Here is an 18807-nt window from a genome sequence, read left to right as displayed (position 1 = left end):
CCAGGGAAGAAATTCGGTACGGAACAGAGCCACTGAGGAAGCAAGAGGCATTTGAAGAAGTGCTTTGGTCTTCTCTTAAGGGTCCCCCTGTCCAGCAAACTGGCTCCTCAGATTAAACCAATAGCTCCCATTTTGCAGTTTCCCGCTGTTTTAATTGAGACATTGGAAGACTTATTTCCTTAATTTCCTCCTAATGGAAAAATCCTCATGCCTGATCAATTTGGGTCAGTTTGATGCAGTTGCTGCTCTAAAATGCAGTTTATCAAGGGTATTCATGCTACAGCTCAATATCCAATACTGTGAGAAGATGCGGCATCTGCTGCTGCAGAGGAAAGTGCCATCCAATTCGTCAGGAAGAAAGTCCCAGCACTTACCTCACTGCTCAGGCACAGGGCACAGGGCAACATCACAGGCAACATCTCAGTCCTCACGTACATCCCAGCGAGTGCATCTACAACATTCCACTTTTCACAGGTAGAGAAACTGAGGCACGAGATAGTGTCATGGACCCAGTGACTGGCAGGGTCAGAATGCGAGTCACAGAGCTCGACCCAGATGCTGGCCCTTCCTCTTGAGTGTTCAGCCCGGCAGCCGACACTAGCCTCTGGTAGGGAGCGGTAGGCAAGAGACACTGTCTACATTCAGTGGACTTCTGGGTCCCATATAGCTGGTGCTAAGACAGAGAAGCCTGCCCCATCCCCACTCCAAGCTTCTAGGAACAAGAGCCACAAAGGAGGAAAGCCAGGGAGTGAGCCAGGATTCATTAAGCTTGATGGTAAATGTTTATGTTACAGGCTAATTTATCCTCAATCGCTTTTCTTCCCCCATCACTTCCTGTCTTGCATCATTTCTTTTTATTGTTTTTACTTTTCGAGACAGGGTCTTCTTATGTAGTTCAGCAGATCTCAACTTTCTCCCCTCCCACCTTAGACTCTGGAGTGCTGGGATTGTAGGTGTATGCCTCCCCTCTCTCACCTACCTTCCTGTCTCCCAAGTCACTTCTAGTCTCCCAACACTTCCTGTCTCTTGCGTTCCCCTATGTCTCCCACCAAATTTGATCTTCTGTTTCTTCTTTGCAATTGGCTTTGGGCAAGTTACAGTTTTTGAACTGTTTAGTAAGCACAGTAAAAACTAATTTCAGAGTAATAATGAGAACTGAACATGGTCGTGTTTAGTTTTCATTTCTTAGAGAAGTTATTTACTAAATCCTGATTTACTCCTAGGCTCTTCTCCTTTCTGGCTCTTGTTCCCAGAAGCCTCTTGGGTGACCTGGACTATATACAGGCATGGCAGAGACCAGGAACAGATTTTAGGAGACCTCTAGTGAATACAAGACCCTGGCTAAGGGAATAGAGGGATGAGTGCAGGAATCCAGGAATAAAATCCACCCAGGACCAACTCAGAGGCCTGAGGGAATAAGGTCACATCATCTCCCAGTGGAATTGGGGCTCAGACCATCAAGGGCTCTTCCCAGAACTGTATCCTACCTACTCCTGCCTCATAACCACCCAGCTACATCATTACTGCAGTAGCCTAGCTCCCTCTGCCACACACACACACACACACACACACACACATACACACACATTTTTGTGCAGGTCATGAAGCATCCCAGTCATATATTGAAGTTGGCCAGGAAAATGGGAGAAAATGAGAAAGAATTTATTTCTGGAATCTTTGCTGGAGGACAGCATGAAATGACTTCCTATTACGTACATGCAGGACTTGCTTGTTACAGCACCTGTGGCTACTAACTGACCAGTGCATCCTTGTTTCTCTGTCCATTGTCTCGATGGAGGGCAGAGCAGGGGTTAGTGCAGTTCTCTAGTCTTTTGCATGATTCCTGACTCTGTTGCACGTGGGAGCACCTGTGTGCACGTGTGTATGTGCACGTGCACGCGCGTGTGTGTGTGCATGAAGCCTGCTTTGTAAATGATGACTCATGTTCATGGGCCTAGAATTCTGGCTTCCTGCTTCAGCTAACAAAGTATGAAACTGTGTGAAGATAGCTATCATCTTAACTGTAAAAACACGGGGGTTCCCTAGAATGCACCAGCAACTGCTGCATTCATGAGAAATTTTATTGCCCTAAATTGCCTGCCAGGGCATGTAAGTGTTCCCTCAGAGCATCTAATAGTGCCCTCGTTGTCATTAAGTGCCACTAATGGGTGCTCAGCTTCCAAACACCTACTTACCGTGTGGATTTAGTCATCCTGGAGGATTGCTTGCTAGTTAAAGAATACATGATTTTTGAAGCAGCTTCCTACAGTTTGTGGGCGGAAGACAGGGCTCCTGCTGCAGGTGCCCATCAATCCTCTTTGATGGAGGTCCATAGAACTGGTCCCCAGTGCTAGTATCCTGAGTGGGAATGACTGCCTCCTTTCTTTTGGGTGTGTGGAATTACATGTCCCGAGGCCCCGCCATAGACAGCTGAGTTCAGGGAAGCACACCCAAAGGCTCCATACATCTCATGGATGCCTATCACGTACACACTATGCATTTCCCCAGCGTTTTCCGGACCTTATGAATGACATCCCATAGCTGGTGCTACTCCAGCTCCAGGGACTCAGTGGTGATGGTCAGCCGTAGGGGACATGGTATCTGTGGACATCTTCCCTCTTGCTCTCCTCTCTCCTGCTTTGTGAGTTCTTTGGATTCATCCCTAATAGGTCAGATATCAACTTCGCTGCACGTGGATACTCTGCCACCCAGACTAGGAAGACAGCAAGAGAGCAGACTTGAAGTGGAGAAAAGGCCCCCATACTCCCCGTTGTTCACAAATGCATCGGTTTTTAAGCAAAGAGATTCAAAGATGTCAGCTTGTCATAGCAGATCCTTGTGTTTTGCAGTAAGCAGGCTAGCAAGGCTTTGGCCACTGTTGAGTTGCTGTCTGAGATTATCAGTAAAGTAGAGCTGCAGAAGGTTAGGGTCATCCCAGGGAGGCCAGAAGGGAAGGGTTATGATAAGAACCACTCCTCAGGATTGGAGAGACAAGCACCTGTAGGTATGGGGGAGCCACAACAGGGAGCTTGCTGTGGATTAAACATGGGGGTGTCCACCATGGGCTCATGTGTCTGGACACTTGCTCTCTGGTTGGTGGCTCTGATTTTAAGAGGTTGTGGGACTTTTAAGAGGTAGAGCCTTGCAGGAGGAAGTGGGTCACTGGGGACAAGCCCTGAGATTTAATAACGGGGGTCCATCTCCTGTCTGCTTTTTGTTCCCTGAGTGAAGATGCAATGTGGCTGGCCACCTCATGCCTTCTATACTATGATGGACCGTGGCACCGCAAGATAAAAGCAAAATAAAGGCTTCCTTTGCTAAGGGGTTGTTTTGTTGTCAGGTGTTTGGTTAGTAATGAGAAAAGCAGCTAAGGTCTAGCCCTGAGGCTCAAGTCACACCGATCAGTCACTCGGGCATTGCTGTAGTCATGGGGTGAGCACAGACTGAAGATTGAACATGGCTCTAGTCCCGTCAAACGGATCTTCAAAGTAACTTCCCTACAGATACAACTGTCTCCAAGTAACCTCACTTCATCTAGCTTAAACCAAAGACAAGGGCAGGAGAGACAGCTCAGCAGGTAAAGATACGTGTGGCTTGACAACCCTGGTGTGACCCACAATGCAAAAGAGGAGGCAACCAGTAGCTGCAAGTTGTCCACTAACCTCGAGTGTGCACTGTGCCACACACAGCCAGCCCACCCCATGATACATTTAAAAAAATGTAACTTAAATAAAAAAAAAATAACAAAAGCAAATACATGAACCACTAAGCAGCAACAACAAACTGAGCTGAGCCAATGAAAAGTTCCCTCCACAAAACAACTTGAAGCCATTTGTAGCTTCTACAACGCTGAAAGACTTCACAAGGGACAGCTATTGACTGAGGCTTCCAGGTCTAGTGGGTGGTCTATACCACAAAGGGAGGAGGGAATAGGACTGGACTTGAGGCTCAGGGGCAAAGCTGCCAAAAGGAAAGGAGGGTGGGCTTGGCCACACATTCCTTTAGTCCCAGTACTTGGGAGGCAGAGGCAGGTGGATCTCAGTGGGTTTGTAACTTAAAAAGATACATTTAAGTCTTAAAGGTACTCAGGGCATATTAGTAATAGTTTTATAGTAAGGCACATACTAACAAGACCCACTTAAGACCTAGGACACCTGACTAGCTCTGTATCTGTTTTCATTTTCAAAATGAGTAAATAGGGTCCAATCACATATAAATAGGATAAGCTATCATGGCCCAAGATGGCTTATGCTATGCTATATAAAAGTAACTTTTATTCTCCTGAGGTAGCTGTTGTCTTGGAGGCTTACTGCCTCTGTCTGCTAACCCAGACCTAGTCCTGGAAGCTTATAGCCTCCATGTAATCTAACCTAGGCCCAGAATGCTTTCAGCCTTTGATACTTACTACTGAATAATCTCACTCTTTCTAGTTCTTTCTGATGGCTGGCTCAAACTCCTCCCCAAGCTGACTGATTCAATCTGGCTTCTCTCAGCTTCTGGCTTTTTCTCTGCTTGGCCTCATACCAACGCTAGCAATTTGTTCTAAGATTTTGGTTCCTTCTCATTCTCTGGCTTGTCTGTCTCACCTGTGCCTAGCTTGTTCTCTCTTCAGCCTCTCTCTGTAAAACTCTCCAGGTAAAACTGCCTCTGAACTCCATGAACTGAACTGCCAAGAACTTGATTGTATTGCCTCTCAACTCATTGACTCTGAACTCTTTGGAACTCAGAAACCTGCATGTCTCTGTCTTCTGGCATTAAAGGCATATACCACCACCCCTGGACCTCAGCTTTTCTTTACCTGAAACTTGCTCTGTATCAGGCTGGCCCTGAGCTCAGAGATCTGCTTACCTCTGTCTTCTGGGATTAAAGGTGTGTCTGTATTCCAGCCAGATCACACAGACCTAAAGGTCTTCAGTTTTGACCTCTTGCCAGAGCAGGCATGTTCTGAATCAAAATTCCTCTACAGTATTAGTTTGATATATATCAAATATGTTATATAATATATATTATATATAAATATGTAAAAATAAATCCATGAACTGAATCCACAGGTCTGTAATCCTAGCATTTAGGAGGCTGAGGCAGGAGGAGCTCCAGCCTGGGCTACAAACCTAGACCCAGTCTGAAGAAACCAAACCAAACCAAACCAAACCAAACCAAACCAACCTAACCCATAAGACTCATCATACTAAGAAACAAGGAGTGAAAACCATGTGATGATGTCAGTAGACGCAGAAAACATTTGTTAGACCCTAACTTCCATGTCTGATAAAAAAAATCAACAAACAAACAAACAAACAAAAAAACCCCTACTTTCTACCAAAGAGTGGGAAGAGATTTCTTCAGTCTAGTAGAAGCAAACATCTGAAAACTCCTCCCCAGCCTTAACAACCAGAAAGGGAATGCTCCCCTTGAGAGCAGGAGGGACACAGGGCACTCTTCCCCCTTGCTCCTGCCCTGCTCTGTGCTGGAATGAGTCGCTGTAATAAGGCAAGAGAAAGAAATAAAAGCAAAATTGGGAAGCAAGGAACAAGACTGGCTCCATGTGAAGATGATAAGATGATATCTTTGAAAACTCAAGGAAATCTAAAAGTCATTTGGAACAGATCAGACAGAGCTGTGCCCAGTTGTGGGGCAATGAGATCACCATACAAATTAAGTATTTCCACACATCAGCAAGGAGCCGCTAAGGATCAAAGAGAAAGGTACCAGTGGCAGCCATGTCAAAAAATAGGGAATACTTAGGGGGCAAGGCTTATTAACTGCAAACAGTAAGATGTGTAACATAAATTAACAAATAAATGCATATGAATCAGAAGGCAGGACATAGCATTGAGGTGCCAATCCCCACAGAGTGATCTGCAAATTCAAAATATAATCTCAACAGGACTAGATTTGGGGGGGTATGAGGAGAGGATAAATTGATCTGATGGTTCTGAAATTTATAAGGATAATAATAGGAATAAAAAAGTCAAAGCAACCTTCTTACTATATTTTCATGTGTGTATGTGCATCTATGTACATGTGTGCACACATATGCATAAATGTGTGCGTATTTGGATGCACACATGTACATCTTCATACGGAAACCAGAGATTGGTGTAGGAATTCTCCTCAATCTCCCTTACACTTTAATTGAGGCAAGGTCTCTCAATTTTACGCAAAGCTCACCAGTTCAGTCAGTTTTGCTAGCCAGCTTGCTCTGGGGATCTGTGCTCACTTTTAGGGGTGGAATTTCAGGTGGGTTGAGATGCCCACCCAACATTTATGTGGGTTTTGGGGATCTGAACTCTGATCCGTACTCACTAAGCACTGAGCTATCGCCCCGGCTCTCAAAGCAAAATGAACAAAATTGGGGCGGGGGTTCACAGTACCCGACTTTGGGCCCTGCTGTAAGGACAGTCTTGTATTGGCATCAAAGTATGCAGTGTGATATCAGTGGGGTGGGCATGGGTGGAGATTTTTCAGCAAGAGGTACTCGGACAATTGCACATCCATGTCTCACCAATGGGTTCCAGCCTGTGTCTTACAGCATGCCCATATACCAGCAGCAGACTCCAGTCTGTATCTTACGTGTCAAAGACCAGTTTTGACTCTACAGATTAGGGTAAACTGAGGCAGGTGGACATAGAGTCTGGGATTGGGGCCAGAGCTGATTTCTCCTGGTGACTTGGGGGCCAGGACTGCTTGTAACTGGTGAGAAACTCTGAACTCCTTTAACTCTTTTAATTATTGGGGGGGGGCAGAGCTGGTTGCTCCTGGTGGGGGCCTCTGCTGATAGCAGTAAAGCAATTAAAAGGGGAAAAGGAGGAGGGGGAAGCTAGTGATGACTCTCTCTCTGTGTCTCTCTCTGTCTCTGTCTCTCTCTGTCACACACACACACACACACACACTCTCTCACACATACACACACACACACGCACACACACACACACTCACATGCATGCACACACACTGGGTGGATGGAACAAACTCTAAAGAGAGAGCTCTAATAAAAAAGTTCTAACAAGCTTCAAGAACTTCAACATACCTACATACCTACATACCTACATACCTACATACCTACATACCTACATACCTACATACCTACATACCTACATACATACATACCTACATACCTACATACCTACATACCTACATACATACTACATACATACATACTACATACATACATACCTACATACCTACATACCTACATACCTACATACCTACATACCTACATACACTACATACCTACATACCTACATCTACATACCTACATACCTACATACCTACTACCTACATACATACATACCCATACATACTACATACATACATACCTACATACCTACATACATACTACATACATACATACTACATACATACATACCTACATACCTACATACCTACATACCTACATACCTACATACCTACATACCTACATACCTACATACCTACATACCTACATACATACATACATACATACCTACATACCTACATACCTACATACCTACATACCTACATACATACTACATACATACATACTACATACATACATACCTACATACCTACATACATACATACATACATACCTACATACATACATACCTACATACCTACATACATACATACCTACATACCTACATACCTACATACATACTACATACATACATACTACATACATAGACATACATAACATACCTACATACATACCTACATACATACATACCTACATACCATACATACATACATACCTACATACCTACATACATACATACCTACATACCTACATACATACATACCTACATACATACATACTACATACATACATACCTACATACCTACATACATACATACATACATACCTACATACATACCTACATACCTACATACCTACATACCTACATACCTACATACATACCTACATACCTACATACATACATACCTACATACCTACATACCTACATACCTACATACATACTACATACCTACATACCTACATACCTACATACCTACATACATACATACCTACATACATACATACTACATACCTACATACATACATACCTACATACCTACATACCTACATACCTACATACATACTACATACCTACATACCTACATACCTACATACATACATACCTACATACATACATACCTACATACATACATACCTACATACCTACATACATACATACCTACATACATACTACATACATACATACCTGCATACCTACATACCTACATACATACCTACATACCTACATACATACATACTACACAGGTTCACATATTGCGTGGATGGAGCAAAGTTCCAACCACCTTACATATATACACACATATTTGGTGGATGATGGATGGAGCAAAGTTGCAACTACAACAACCCACACTTTATTTTTTCTCATAGCCCCCCTTTTTTTACTCCCTAAAACAAAGTTCTCTATGTAAGAAGAAAAATTACCTCATAGACATAGGCTAAATATTTTCTCATTATACAGAAGGGAGTTACAGCAGGATTATTATTTTTTTTATTAATTTATTCTTGTTACATCTCAATGTTTATCCCATCCCTTGTATCCTCCCATTCCTACCCCCCGATTTTCCCATTATTCCCCTCCCCTATGACTGTTCCTGAGGGGGATTACCTCCCTCTATATATTCTCATAGGGTATCAAGTCTCTTCTTGGCTACCACAGCAGGATTATTGATCACAGGCTTCCCTATCAAAACTTGTGCCTAACTAGACCTTCTTTATCTATCTTTCAAAGTAATAGTTTTGTCTGTCTTCCATTTCTTAAGTTCATTATAAGTCAAAGCAATAGCTTTTATGTCATAGGTTAAGAAGGTTTTTTTGTTTTTGTTTTTGTTTTTTTAACCAAGAAATGGGTCATCTTAATCTTGTTTTTGAAGTCTTGTATAGTTAAACTAGCTAATCATCTATTCTCTGTTTTCTTTTTTTATTTCTTTTTTATTTTATTAATATAGTCATATTACATCTCAATAGTTATCCCATCCCTTGTATCCTCCCATTCCTCCCTCCCTCCCATTTTCCCCTTACTCCCCTCCGGTATGACTGTGACTGAGGGGGATTTCCTCCCCCTGTATATGCTCATAGGGTATCGAGTCTCTTCTTGGACATCCTATTGGGACTCTAGGTGAGAGAAGCATGGGAGAATGGCAAAATAGAAGGATCCAGAGGGTCCTAGAAACCTACAAGAAGAACATTATGATGGGCAGATCAGGGCCCAGGGGTCCTGCTCAAACTATGTCACCAGCCAAGGACAATATGTGCAGTAAACTTCAAACCCCTACCCAGATCTAGCCAATGAACAGGACATTCTTCACAGAGTGGAGAGTGGGGTCTGACTTTCACAGGAACTCCGGTGCCTCATATTTGACCACGTCCCCTGGATGGGGAGACCTGGCGGCACTCAGAAGAAGAGTAGCAGGCTATATTCTGTTTTCATATGCACAATAGAACTACCCAGTCCTTTTCATAGCCTTACCTATGGTGCACACCTGTGACCTCGTCCCTGGATCTAACCAAGATGAATGTCTTCCTTGATTGTAAGCTTGTCCCAAGCCTATTTTGCCTCCTGGTGTAATTTACCTGCCTGTAATGCATGAACGCGCACGGAACTCCTCTTGCAGCTTTACTATTAGGCACATTCTCCTTTTGATTTTTAACCTTAAGCTTTTTATCGACTATCTTGATGTTTTAAACTTCTTAAAATTCCTTGAATCAAATCAGTAATGGTATAAAATCATTATCGGGAATTATAAGATTATCAATTCATCTAAACAGCATTGTTTTATGAAAGTGCATCTTCACATTGATCTGCAGGAAGTTTGCCCAGCAGGGTGGCCTAACACCCAGGAAACAGTCACACCAGACTACAGGCAGTGAGGGTCTCCCTATGCCCAATCATACCATGCCAGATATATGAGGAATGCAGCAATGACAAACATGAGACAGTACATTAGCAGTCAGAAATAATGTGGAGAAGAAGTTCCTGGGGCCCAACCTCACCAAGGTACATTCATGGCAGCCATGCAAAATGGCGGGCCATCTCCAGGAAGCTCACTTGCCAACTGCAGTTCATCCTGTATGGTGTCTGCCACTTATGTCACATCCATGTCCCAGCGATGGACTCCAGCCATATCTTGCAAGATATCCATATCCTAGCAACACACTCTAGCTTGTATCTTGTGGTATAGACAGAAATTAACAGCAAGGTATACAATATGAACTTATAAACCTGGTAGGAGACACCATAGAATAATCTAATTGACTTTGGGCTAGGCAAAGGCTGCTCGTATATGTTACTATGATGGTTTCAATGTGAAATGTCTCCCACAGGCTGAGGTGTTAGAAGCTTGTCCCTAGCTCAAGGTGTTATTCTGAAAGGTCCTAAAATCCAAAGAAGTGAAGTCTCATTGGAACAAATGGTTCACGAGGTCAGGTCCTTGGGGGTGTCTTGGTGTCTTGTCTCTGTCCTCACTCCCAGTTCTGCTTTCTGCTTACTCCAAGTTGAAGAATCATCTACTCCACATGACATGGTCTTGCCACCATGATGTTCTAGCTAAGCTCACAGGGTTGAACAACCATGGGCTGATGGCTCTGAAATCACAAGCCAAATCACCAAACTTTCTTCTATTCAGTTGTTTTCGCAGGTATTTCGGTCACTGCTGCACAAAAATAGCTAATACAGCCATTATTTTCGTTACTCATCTATTGCTGTAACAAAACAGCATGGCTAAAGTAACCTATAAAAGAAAAAAAAAATTAATTTGGCTCAAGGTTTCAGAGAGTTAGAGTCCATGATGGGAGAGCATAGGCATGGAAGTAGGAATGTCAGAGAACTCACATCTTGATCCGCAAGGAGTAGGCAGAGGGATAACTTATTGGCAGTGTTGCAAGTCTTTTAAAACCCCAAATTCCTGCCCCCAGTGATATGCCCCCTCCAACAAAGCCACACCCCCAGCCCTTCCCAAACAGTTCCACCAACTGGTAACCAAGATATCAAACACAGGAGTTTATGGGGCCAGTCTCATCCAGACCACCACAGAGACTAAAAGTTGGACCCACTAACACCAGTTAATTCAATTTTAATCAAAATTTAAAACTGTTTTTTTTTTTTTTTTGAGCTGCACTGTCTAGACAATTATCAGCTTTAGGCTGGGAGAAAGCATTTGTTCAATTTAAAACTGATGGACTTATATCCAGCTTGTATAAAAAAAAATTCCTTAACCTCACTAATGGGAAAACTCCAGATAAAATGATGATAAGATGTTCGATTACTCAAATCCACTCCATCCAATAAAATCTTTGTGGTAAATAATCACAAAAACATATTTACCGTTAGTAGAGACATACAGGCAGGTGCTGGTAATGTAGTTCCGTGACAGAAGGGCTTCCTGCTGAGTCTGACCAGGATAGTTGGGGGAGAGGAGTAACTCCTTCAAGTTGTCCTCTGACCTTCACACATATGCTATGGCACCCTCCAAAACAATAAGTGTAAATGGAACAAAAACCACAATGAGGGACCACTGAGGCCCTAGTAGAGGCACTGGAGTTAAGCAAGCAGACCACAGGGAGCAAGAGCATCGATGAGCAGGAACTGAGACTCTCACACAGGGATTTTTGGTGTGTCTAGTGGCTCAGTCACTTTGGAAAACAGTTTGTTAGTCTTTTTAAGTTGGCTGAATATTTCCCTACTAGGCTCACTAGTTATGTAACTCTTGGAGTGGCAACACGAGAGAAAGGAAAATATAAGCCCAAATTAATGTGGGCATGAACCCAAATGTCCATCACCATAGGGACAGTGAAAACAACTGTGGCACACGTCTGTGATGGAAGAGCATCTGGAATGAGAAGGAGTGGGCTTTCACACAGCATGCAACAATGTACCCGAGTCAAGAAGACGCCAGACTGTATAGTCTTCCCTTGGATATGAATTTTAAAACTTCAGATGAATCCATAGTAACAGGAAAGCAGATAATGGTTGCCTGGAGCCTTGTGGGGAGGGGAGATTGGAGGATTTTAAAAATAAAATAATCTGGAGTAGCCCAGTTGATAGAGTCTTTTCCTGGCATGCACAGAGCCCTGAGTTCAATCCCCAGCACCACATAAACTAGGCGTGATGTCACAGGCCTGTAATCCCAGCGCTCGGGAGGTAGAGGCAGGACTATAAGAAGTTCAAGGTCATCTTCAGTTGCATAGGGAACTTGAAGTTAGTCTGGACCACATGAGACCCTGCCTTCAAACAGGGATTGAAAAAAGAAAAAGGCAGGAACCTAATACAAATGGCAGTACCATTTTGCCTACTTCAAATGGCTACTTGCACACGAATGTCATAATGAACAACCCTTTCCTTGAAAAAGAACTTAAGTTTGGCGTGGCCATGGGGCATTGGAGCAGAGGGCATGCAGACTGTGAGCCACTGAGATGGGTGGAGCAGGGCATTGTGGTGTCCCAATCTTATGACATGACACATGGATGGGTATGAATGGAGCACATGAGCCCGCGGGAGGGGACAGCAGGGAGAGGAATGCCCACACACTCCTACGTGTCTAATCTCAGCTGGTCACAGCTCTCTGTGTTCACCCAGTGTTTCTTACAGATGCGGTCATGCGTGAGAAAATGCAAAATACATTCTGCTCAGTTTGTTCTCCCGTGTGCCCTCTGAGAGGGAACAAATTCACGTTCTCAGAACAAGGACCAGTGCGGCGTTGATTGGCAGTGGGGAGGCGCCTTTGGAAGGAGTGTTGGCTGAGGGTCACATCCAGTAGGGCTTCCTACACTGTCAACTTGCGACTGCTTTCTATCCCCCAGATTTTTATATAACACGAGTAATGTAATGCAGGCATCGGTTGATAATTATCCATAAAGAAATTGATTTTAAAATAGTTCTTTAGTATGTGTATTATTTACTATTCCTTAAAACAAATAAATTTGCATACTAATGAGATGGGTGTGCCTGTTTATTGTGTATACATAAGCAAGCCTTTCCTGGGTATTTGATACTGTAGGGCACAGATCATCTTCAGTGTCTTTCACTCAATGTGTGTGTGTGTGTGTGTGTATGTGTATGTCACACACACAGGCACACGTGCCCCAGCACACAAGTGGAGGGTAATTCTCTCCTCTACCATGTGGGTCTTGGGGGAATCAAGCTCAGGCCTTTAGGCTTGGCAGTGAGAAATCTCTCTCTCTCTTTCTTTTCTCTTTTTTGGTTTTTTGAGACAGGGTTTCTCTGTGAGGTCTTGGCTGGCCTGAAACTCACTAGTAGGCCAGGTTAGCCTGGAACTCAGAGATCTGCCTGCCTCTGCCTTCCAAGTTCTAGAATTAAGGGCATGCACCACCATGGTCTGGTGGCATTGAGGAATTTTATGGCCTTTCCTGTGAGTCATCTCCTTCAGTGTCCCTTCTTCAGCATCTCTCAAAATTTATTGATATTTTAATTTTATAATCCTTAGCTCTGAGACTGCTGCTTTACATATATTCATGGCATGTGATTGGGGAAGCATGTTTAGATTTGACTCAGGAATTTTGGAAATTCTACCCCAATCCCAAGACAAAATTAACATAATGATTTTTTTTTTTGGACAAACAACAACTTTAAAACTCAAACAGTCAAACATAACCCAATCCAAAAAGAGACACATTTGATATTTACATGCTGAGGAGAGCGAAGAGTAAAATGTAAAAGTCTTGGTTTTCCAGAATGCAAACATGCTTCTGTTGGAGCTGAGACCTGGGAACGTGCAGCAACGCCCTGCAGTTTCATAAGAAACACTATCAAATGTGGGTTGAGATGCTTGGGTAGACTCTGGTGTGATGGCACAGTGCCAAGTGAGCATGGAGGGTGTTCAGAACCAAGGCTGGGGTGAAATCTCATGATGCGACTCTGGTGAACACCGTCAGAAACATGCCAGACTCATTTGTGTTTGATGTGACGTTCCTCTTGGCTGCTGTGCATTCCGAAACCTTTTACTGCTGCCATTTCTTTTGTGTCTCTCACTTTCAGTTACATGGCCTCATCTATGGCTGAGACGTGAAGTTTAGGAAACTAGTCGGGAGAGTGGGGGAGGGGGGAGGAGGGTGGGGAGCTGTAAGATGTGAGGATAGGATGGCACACCTACTACCTGCCCTTTACCTTGCAACTGCTAGCTAGTAGTCTCCAAACCCACCCGTCTCTGTTTTTCCTGCTGCTGTGGCTATGAGAGTGGTACTGGTTGTGCAGCTCACTGGTGGTGGTTGTGAGCTCACTTTGGCTTTAACGTCTACGCTATAGCATCCACCATCAAGGGAATGGGACTGCCCTGGTGAGGACATAGGAAAGGATGCTGGTTGCCCCAGAAGGCAGAGGCTGCGTGGAGACACAATTCAGGATGCCAATTCAACCCTGGCAATCAGTGGGATCACAGGCATCACAGTCAGTTTGCCCTCACATCCGGTGTCCCACTTCAGCCCTGTAAGGTTAAAGCAAATAAAGTCTGGGAACAATGTTGCTGATTTAACCAACAGCTTAGAACTGGTTTGTTGAGCATCTGCTGTGTATGTCGTATCAACTTTGAAACAGTAGCAGATACAAGGAGCAAACCTCCCTGCTCTTATGGAGTAGGTATTGGGCCCGGGAGTCAGACAAATGATTGGCATGCTGTCTTCCTGTAAGGGATGTAAGCAGGAACAGACCAGCAACAGCAATAAAAGCTGGTGCTTCCGGTGAAGAATAACACCACCTTTATCTTCACAGAGCTACTTTGAAGGAGGAGCAAGGCTCAGAGAGAGGACCTCTGGGTGAAAGGCTGGCCTTTTAAGAAAGGGGTAGTGGATTTCTGCAGCCAATAGTTGGAGACCAGGGACTGGTTAAGCCATAGGAAGGGCACAGCAGCCTGTGGGTGGCCTGTGCTCAGAGACACAAGGTGTCTCCTGTGTATTAAATGATGGAGGTGTTTTGGAGAGCCACCCATGGTTCAGTCAGATTCCCAAAACGCCCATCCCATGCTCCTTGTCTTGCTTCACATTTTCTTTTGCTCTCTTGCCTCAGTTTCCCCTCTGTTCTAGAGAATCCCATGAGGGAGCTTTGGACCAAGCACACGACTTCTCCATAATCCCAGGCTAGAGGCACACACCATAGGTGGGATATGCTACAAGCACATGTGTGTAAAGACTGCAGCGTCCGTGGAGGTAGCAGGTTTCCCTGAATGGACCTGGATACCTCAAAGCTGCTGGATTGTCAGGCAGGGATGCAGCTATCAGTGAGAGCGAATAAAACAACCCACAAGCCTGTTCTCTTTCCCTCTTTTCTGAGACAGGGCCTCAAGTGGTTTCTGCGGGCCTCAAATTCACTCTATAGTTGAGGATGACCTTAAACTTACAGTCTTCCTGTTTCCACCTCTGGAACTCTGGGGTTACATACTTACACCACCACGCCTGGAGTATGCAGCGCGGGAGATGAACCCAGAGGTTTGTGAGTGCTAGGCAAGCCACCAGCCAACTGAGCTGGATCTCAGTCCCACCCACACAATCTCAAACAGCTGGGGCAAGTTCCAGTCACCTTGGAGCATTTAGAACTTCAGCCCAGTGGTAGAACGCACTTTCTCTCATGTACAAGGCCCGGTATTCTACCCCAAACTCCAAATACCATCCACACTGGGGCCATGTCCTATCGGCTCTTGAGCTTTCAGTGATGATAAGCGTTTTTAGGCCCTGTGGGTTTGGAATTCAACATCTCCTCTGTCTTGTATTACCTGTAGCTAAATCATTACACACACACACACACACACACACACACACACACACACACACACACACACCCTTAGAATTTTGTTTGCTTTATTTACTGTTGTAAAATATAAGATACAAAGATGCCAGACTGAAATTTAAATTAGATAATATAGCTAGCTTGGCCTGGTACAAGCAAATCAGTGCAAGCTGATGTCCCTGTTCCTGCCATCTAAGACATCACTTCTGAGGTGACCTAACCTGGTGATAACATAGGCAAATGGTTCTTTCCCCACAGGCTGGCTTGGCAAGGTCCATGTGAAGAGCTGTCTTGACACAGAGGCACCATTCAGAACACTTCTCTGGGGCCTGGGTGTACTTAATCATGGATGCAGTGACACTGATAACCTGAGCTCAGCCTGCCCTGAGTCTAGCATGGTGGTGGGGAAGTCCCTCACACCATAGAGGGGACATTCACTCTCCAGCTCCTTACTCACTGTGCACTCCTGTCCCATCCTTTTGCTGAGAGCTGCACAGAGTTGGAGCAAGCCAGTCAGTCCCCATGGCTTACAGCCTATGTTGAATGGAAGTTCTAGGTAGTTTATTGAAGAGGATGGTACATTTTTATATGTAGCTTTAAGAATTTGTGCTTCTTCTTCTGCAGCAGCAGCAGCAGCATTGGGTATTGAACTCAGGGCTTTATGTGTGCTAAGCAAGTGCTCTTGGGTTACATCTTTGGTACACACACTTTTTAAATTAAAAAAAAAAAAATAGTGCGGGTGATTGAAACCAGGTCCTTGCACCTGCAAGCACTCTCTCACTGGGACACATCCCCAACCTCTGTCTACACTTTGCTTTGAGATAGGGTCTCACTAAGTTGCACAGGCTGGCCTTGAACTTGTGATCCTCCTGCTTCAGCCTTCAGAGTAGTCGAGGTAACAAGACTGAAGCACCAGGCCAGGCTAACTGTGACCCTTTTAATGCAGGCAGCATTGGGCTGTCACTCTGATGCAGTGGGTATAGGGATGAAGGGGGGGCAGGGGGGAGTAGGGGTGGGGGGGGGGGGGCAGGGCGTGCTTTAGAGGAAGTAAACAGATTGTTTGGAAATCCCTCTCTGTGGGCACCGTAAGCGGAGCATCGGAGTTGGTAGTGGAGCATCAAAGACATGCACACATTACGGAATGCGTTTCCCTCTTTGGTCTCGGAAGGTCTGCGCCAGTGAACCCAGGCCACATGAACACAGGCGCTGCTTTGCCTAAAAGCGCTTCCAGGCCTGCCATCCACGGAGCTATCAAAGGGCTTTCAGCCAGCCATGACAGCCATACCTGTCTTCCTCCCTGTAGCAGTGGAAATTGAGCTGTCAGCCTACGCAGATGAAGCTCTGTTTTGTTCTGGGGCTTGTGCTCCCACAGGGAACCATTCTAGACTATTTGACATCAGTTCAGAGAATGTGAAACCATCTACTTTTACCATAAGTGTGCATGTGCACACACACATGCACACGCGCACACACACACACACACACACTTGTTGGTAAATAGGCAACTACAGCTCTGTTCTGCAGATTGTCTGTTCTGCCAGGCACATGTTTAGTAGGGTTGCTGAGCAATGATTAGCTGAGATGCTAGCTCTGTCTTCTTTGGAGCTACAAGCACTGTGTACTGTGCCTCGACCCTCAAGCACCATACATGAAGATCAGATTTAATGTACTTTCCCCCCACAATGTTTCTTGGGACATTGGATGAGGAAGTGTTGGCCACACATGCATGAGGAACTCATTTCGCTTCCCCAGAATCCACATAAAAAAACAAGAACGGCGGTGTGAGCTTGAATCACAGTGCTGGGGAGGGAGAGACAGGAAGTGGGTCCCTGGAGCTCACTGGCCAGAAGGCTCAGACAATTGGTAAGCTCCAGGTTCAGGGAGAGACCTTATCTCAAAAAGCAAGGTGGTTGGAACTGCTATTTCTTTATTGAGGGCTGGCGAAATGGCTCAGTCCTGATGTAGGCTGGTTGGCTACGAGGGAGTAACACTTAAGTTTTCCCGCTGGCCTCCACATGCAGGAGCCCACACATGAACACATGTGTGCATGCACCCAGATGCCACAAAGAAGAATAATTTCGTAGCCAGATGTGTTTCAGAAGTTCTGCAGCCTGACGCTTGGCATGGTGGCGCACACCTTTAATCTCAGCCCTTGGGAGGCAGAGGCAGGCAGATCGCTGTGAGTTCGAGGTCTACAAAGCGAGTCTGGGATAGCCAAGGCTACACAGAGAAACCCTGTCTCAAAAAAACCAAAAAAACAAACAAACAAAAAAGAAGTTCTGTAGCCTGTATTTCTTCCTTTTTTTTTTTTTTTTGATGCACAACTTTTGTGTGAATTTCTAAATTTATAATGTACTTTAAAGGTTCTGAGGCTGCCTGGGGCCTAAACTCCATCACCTTTGTTGAAACTGGGGTGTCTCCAGGTTCATCTGAATTCCTAAAAAAATGAAGATTTTGGGTTTCTTTCGCCTTGTTGGCACATCAAAGTATGCAGAGGCGAGAGACAGGAGGATGGATATGGCAGACGGGCCTCGTGTGGCACGCTGGAACTTGGAGATGGATCACAAACAAAGAAAACATGGAGCGATGATAAAACTGTGAGCCGTGCTGTAGAGAAAGGCTGAGTGATGTAGAAGGGGTAAATAGCAGGGATGGACTTTTGAGAGATGAGAGGAGGCAGCTCTTAGTAAATAAACATAGCTTATATTGGAGGCAGACACATGGGGCGGGGCGTAAAAGATGGGTAGGCGTGTGCAAAGGCCCTGAGGCATTGATCCCATTGTGGAGTTCTGAGAGATGTCTGGAGTACTGTAGCTTATGCAGTTTATCACTGTGACCAGAACAGTTTCTTAAAGAGGAGTGGAAGGCCTGGGACAAAGTTGGCAAGCAAGACTGGCCCCTTTTCTTGTCAAGGTGTGTCTAAATATGGTTCTTGTAATAGATCTCTGCTCTGAGCAAGCTCTGGTTCTGCTGTCACCACTGGCTTCTCCATAGGACTGTCACTTCACTTGGCAAAAGGGTTGTCTTTGTAGCTTTCTGGACCTGGCCCTTGGCACTC

Source organism: Acomys russatus, chromosome 25 (assembly GCF_903995435.1).
Source record: "Acomys russatus chromosome 25, mAcoRus1.1, whole genome shotgun sequence".
NCBI lineage: Eukaryota > Metazoa > Chordata > Mammalia > Rodentia > Muridae > Acomys > Acomys russatus.
The sequence above is the reverse complement of the archived record's forward strand: the minus strand, read 5'-3'. Positions refer to the sequence as shown.